The sequence below is a fragment of the Apis dorsata genome, unplaced genomic scaffold (assembly GCF_000469605.1).
Source record: "Apis dorsata unplaced genomic scaffold, Apis dorsata 1.3 scaffold_256, whole genome shotgun sequence".
In the NCBI taxonomy this organism is placed as follows: Eukaryota; Metazoa; Arthropoda; class Insecta; order Hymenoptera; family Apidae; genus Apis; species Apis dorsata.
The window spans coordinates 1,238,560-1,244,607 of NW_006263534.1; the positions used below are offsets into that span (position 1 = coordinate 1,238,560).

At 45.4% G+C, this 6,048-nt stretch overlaps 1 protein-coding gene across 4 annotated transcripts in view; it reads right to left on the reverse strand.

Annotated features, from left to right (window-relative positions):
- The window catches only part of LOC102677253 (rho GTPase-activating protein 20-like), a 179,690-nt gene that overhangs the window by 47,607 nt on the left and 126,035 nt on the right, over positions 1-6,048 (reverse strand). The window lies entirely within an intron of this gene.

Sequence of the window (6,048 nt, forward strand, 5' to 3'; positions counted from 1 at the left end):
CAGCCACCCTTCTGTCTTCCTGCTTGCCTCCCTCCCCCTCCAGCCCCTCTTCCCCATCCTCTGCGGTTCATTTTTTGAATTCTTCCAGGCAAATAATAACCGCAAAAACCGGCATCTGGGCTTTGTACTTGGGACGATAGCCTCCTCCCGCCGGCGGCGTAATTTGTTTCGAAAACGCGCGGCTGCCCGGAACGCGATTCCATCGTGGTGCTGCTCGCTCCCTTAACCCTTTGGCCCCACCAATCGTCAATTATCTTGCATCGTGCGCGGATAAAAATACATTTATCTTCCAGTTTTCTTCCAATATGTAACGGATCATCGAAAATTTGTTAGAAAATATTTCTAATAACGTTCCTTTTCCGAGAATAAAGGATCAATTCTCGGGAATTAAGCCGCTAGACGAACGATATTTCGAGAGGAATAATCGTTTCTTTCCCAAAATTTTGTTCAAACTCTTCTATTCCAATCGTCGCCCTCGCTTCTCGAACAATCCTCTCCGAACGAGCGTTGTATATACGTACGATCTCCTTACGGTTCGTCTTACGCGCGGTTATTCGATAACAGCCGTTACAGATAAGATCAAGGAGGAAAGTTGAGGACACAGTTTTATTATCACTCTGACCACACCTGTGTGGCCTGTGACGGCCAAGTGCGGTGGGTGGGCGCTGATAACGCGGCCGGGAACAAAAGCGAGCGTTCAACGTTGACCGAATGGAATGAAGGGGAGGTGTGGGTCGTGGTAATCCTAGTAGCACGTGTATATGTGTACCGAGAAACGGGATTATCGAGTGTTCGTCACTGGATACCTCCACCTCTGTCCACCTCTCCATTGTTCGTTCCGAGAAACTGGCCATTATATACCCGCGACACTTGTCCGTTTTTCGAGCCTCCCGAGATATTTGAGGTCCTCTTCATCGTTTCACCGAAACTGGCCGATCCGCAAGGGAGGAGGAGCTTACGAGTTTTCGATCGCTACTTTTACTTTCCTTCGTTTGTCGAGATTCTCTTCGGGAACGTTCGAATTTTAACTGGAGAAGAGGAATTACAGAATATGAATATAAGAATGTTTAAACTCGTGGTTCTTAACGAGGAAAGAGATATCGATAAAGTTCGGCGAGACTAGAACGTCTATTGTTTTTCGAAGAAAAAAAAAAAAAAGAAAAAGAAGAAAAATAATCGTTCTATCATTGCAATTTCGAGGCTTTTACGGTTTCCGCAGTTGCTATTATACGAGGCTTGGTCACGTCCAAGAAAGAAATATCTTGCCAATGTTTCGCTAGCATTGTTACTAGTTTCTTCAAGGGTCGAAAGAAACTAGTCGAGCGATGCTATGGTGAAACGTTGGGAAGATATTCTTTTCTTTTAGACACGATTTATACCCGGAAGCCTCGAATGGTAACAAATGGAGTCCCATTGTACTCCCTCGACTTTCTTCGATTTCTCAACCTCCGAAGAATCCTATTATCTTATTACTCCGATTCTTCAAATCTTCGAACTCGATCCTAGACCTCTAACCGTTCTAATTTAACTTTAACTTTTATTCCAACACGATTTCCCCCCTCTCTTCCAATTCTTTTTTCTAATTAAAATCAAATAATCCTCCCTACCAAATCTGCCAAACGGATCTCTCACTCGACCATTCAATTTTCATTTCTTTCAAAGCAATCTCTCAACTCTCCCCCGACATCACCCACGGAAAGCTTAATCGACGTCGAGTCGAGCGAGCGGGAAACGTACGCGGTAAGAGAAGATCGAAATCCTCTCTCTCTCTCTCTCTCGTTTCTTGCGCCACCCCTCCATTACGAGCCTCATCTCCCCGTTTTTTGCCCGGTCTCGGCCAAGGGAGAGAAAAGAAATTCTTTCGACGCGTCACGCTCGCGCGTCCATCCTTTTTTCACCTACATACTCCCAGGCCGATTGCACGCGTTCGCGAATACACTCGAAGCGTATTCACGAGCGGCAGCCGCGCAACGATCGAGCGGAGAAAATCAGCGCGGTTCCGGTGCAACGACTCTGCAGATATATATATATATATATATATATATTCAGCGTTTCAAGCTTTTGCTGCTGCCGTCTCGATGTACACGGCAACGAGAGAGCACGAATGTGGCGACGAGGATGGGCACGGGGATGGAAAAAGAGAGAGAGAGAGAGACGAGGTAGTCTCTCTCGAGGTGCAATCATAAAATGCCTCTCCTGAAGCATTCCTCGCCGGAATAATGCTCTATAAGCGGGGCCCCGGCGAAAAATCTTGAAAATTTCCCTTCCTCGCATTTTCGTATTCCTCTTCCCTCGGAATCGATTCGAAGATCGTAGGTAATCGAGCTTCTTCTGGTTTATCGGATTGTCGAGAGTTCGGAAATGCAATATTTTTCAGAGATTTTCGTATTCCTCTTCCCTCGGAATCGATTCGAAGATCGTAGGTAATCGAGCTTCTTCTGGTTTATCGGGTTGTCGAGAGTTTGGAAATGCAATATTTTTCAGATTTTCGTATTCCTCTTCCCTCGGAATCGATTCGAAGATCGTAGGTAATCGAGCTTCTTCTGGGTTATCGGGTTGTCGAGGGTTTGGAAATGCAATATTTTTCAGAGATTTTCGTATTCCTCTTCCCTCGGAATCGATTCGAAGAGCGTAGGTAATCGAGCTTCTTCTGGTTTATCGGATTGTCGAGAGTTTGGAAATGCAATATTTTTCAGAGATTTTCGTATTCCTCTTCCCTCGGAATCGATTCGAAAATCGTAGATAATCGAGCTTCTTCTGGTTTATCAGAGAGTTGGAGAGTTGTCGAGAGTTTGGAAATGGAATATTTCTCAGAGATAATCAACGGTGGATCGTCGATCAATAATTTTTTCTTTTCACATTGCGATTCTACGAGCGACAGGTTTTAGACCACGTCTCTTCCAATTTTTTGTAATTTTAGTCGAAAGGGAGAGAAAGAAGTAACGATTCGTTAAATATCAGAAGACACGAGTGTGGAAAGATTCCACACTCCGCTTGGTATAAATATATTTTTATCCCGAGTTATTTCGAGCCGTAAAATTAGCATCCGAGAATCGAGCGTCGCGTAACAAGGTTAAGGCTTTATAATTTTCCCCTACGATGGAGTAAAAAAAAAAAAAATCCAAAGCACTAACGCGCTATTCAAATTGATTCCCTCGGCCGAGGAAAAATCCCATCCTGCAAATTGCAGGAAAATTACCCCAACTTCCCTCGATCCGATACACTTCGAAGAATCCCTTTCTTTCTTTTTCTCTCTCGAATCCTGTGCTCTCCACCTTTATGCGATATCATCGAAGCCTTTTAATCAAATGCGTTATCGATCGCATCGACGTCGAATTCGTCGTTAAGCGTTACGCGTGTGTAACAACGTCGCTTGTTGACGATGCTTCGGCGGCGACGTCCGTCCACAATCCGTGGACATTATGATTACGCGGCGATACATAAGGAGGGGCATTAAACAGAAATAAAATAAATCCGTGGCTGGAAGTCGGGAGCGGCGGTGAAAACGGAAGAATCCCCGCGGGCCCTGCGCATATTACAGCCGAGGCAGCCAGGCAGAAAGCGAGTCGATCTCCGATTCCCTCGTAAAACGCGTCCGTGGCGATCTGGCCGCGGTTAAAGGAATCGGTGCAGCCAGCAGTTTTGCAAGGCGGGCATCGCGCTATTCCCTTTCCTCCCTCAACTTTTCGAAGGGAAGCGAAAAAGAGTGCGTATAAAGTTGGTTCGCTCTGGAGCTCGAAACAACGAGGGGAGCGTAAATTCTCTGGGATGCGTTCGAGAGTATTATTTGAGAGTAGGTGGCGCGTGGAAATATTTGAAGAAGAAGAAGAAGAAGAAGAAGAAAGGAGAAATACTTGCACTGATCGAGGCGTGTACAAATTACTATTACGAGAATTGCGAGAGAACGAAGAAAGCGAAGAATATTTGAAAAGAGAAAGATGAGTTCGAGATGTAAATTCTCAAGTTTCACTATTATGCTCGCGAGAGTAAAGGATTATCGTAATCGTTCTCGAAAGTATATACCTTTACTAGCTAGTGGAACGATTAGTGCATCGAAAGCGGAAGTTTTTCTTTTCTTCGAATAATTTTTGTTTTCCCCCCAATTGATATTTCCACGACTTTCACAATGAACGAGAGCATCCTTTGAATCTCCTTTTTCGAAAGAAGCTTTATCGGGCCGGATAACGAGGAACACGAATTCTACAGGTGTAACCGAGTAACTGTAAAAACAAAACACGTGTTTGGCCAAAACTCGATACCGGGGCGCCTCTTCTGCGAGAGCCCTCTTATCTCCAACCATCCTCCTCCTCCTCTTCCTTTTACTTATCGTTTCTCCGCTAATGGACACCGCGAGAACGGAAGAGTTTCTCCGGAAGAATTTTCAAATCTTTCCTTTCGCGCACTCGTACAATAACAACTGACAATTCAAGTCAAGAACGACAAAAATAACTAAATCAAATCAATTTCGAAGAATCTTTCCCAACCAATTTCGATTTTACGTTCGATCATAAGAAAAACCCGATACTTTAACACCGAATCCTCCTCGAATTATTACTTCCTCGAATCGATCCCTCCTTCCATCCCTCGATAACTCGATAACTATTCATACGATCTAATTGGAAACAACTGGGCTTGGACGACGAAAGATCTTGAAGAGAATTTTGAAATTTCCCGATTCGACGAGGCACGAACGAGGAGAGGCTAGCGAACGATGATGTACGGAAGCGAGCGAGAGGCGGCGCGCGTGCACGAGAGGGTCTACGCGTGTGCGTTTAACAGCACAGAAAGGGGTACTGACCGCGCATTCCACGAGGGAGGTGACCGCCTCGCTTCTCATCTGCGAGAAGCTATATAGAGGCAAGCAACGACAGAGAGTTGCGCGCCGCGCCGCGCCACTCTCCCCAGAATCTCGGATGAGACGCGAACGAGGCGTGCACAAGCTCGTGGCGTTAAAGAATAGGGAAGGATAGGGAGGAAAGGTGGGAAGAAAGAAGAAAGGTGGGAAAAAATTGGTGGAGAATTTTCCAGTCGACCCGATGCGGCAAATTATCGCATAACTCTCGCCGGTCAATTACCGATGGAATTAATGGCGGGGCCGAGATCGGTCGTCGTCGTAAACGTGTATATACGGTCTTTGAAATTACGACGACGAGTACTATATACAGATGGTTTTTTATCAGCCGGTTTTATTCGCGTTGCCTAACGACGCCCCATTAAAACGATCACAATGTCGTGGTGGCGCGATGAGAGGAGCCGAGCGTAGTATCGCCGAGGGGATCAACGACCCGCGAGAATTTCTCATTCATCGTGTCACGTGGATATGCAAATTTCACCGCGCGGATATTGCGCGTTACCGCACGATCCGGCGTACGTTGTAATTTTAATTGAAATCGAATTATCTTATTAACCGTCCGGCAACGGACGATTACGGCTACGATTGTAATATCGTTGCACGAGACGCCTCAACGAGATTTATTATCGTCTCCAATAACGAAATGATAAATATTAATTGATTTGCGCCCCTTATTTCGTGGATCAACATCGATCGTCCTTTTCCATTTCCATTCGCGTGAACGAATCTTTCATTTCCGTTGAAAAGAAAGATAAAAAATCGTTCCAAATTATCCTTCATTTCACACGGAATGGAAAATCTTTAATCCGCCAAAGATTTACCCAAAGATGATTTCGCGAATTAATCGTTAACAATGGAGACGCTAATTATCATAGACACGCCATTTTTGTTTCGAAGGCAACGACGACACGGTATCAAGCTTATGTAGGAATAGTGTAACACACGCGGAGGGATTGGATCGGACTCCTTGAGGCGGTATCATTAGCGTGGCCTGGGTTCGGTCGTTTTTCGCCGTCCGCTTAATCGTATAATCAAGTTTTTGTGGAGAGATTGGCTTCTCGATACGCCGCGTTCCTTCTGCGGCCGGCGCGTAACGCACGCGCTGAAATTAATTTCTTGGTAAGCGTTGCTTGTCCCGATCGAGAACGGGAGAAAGAGAAAGACAGAGAGAAAGAGAGAGAGAGAGAGAGAGAGAG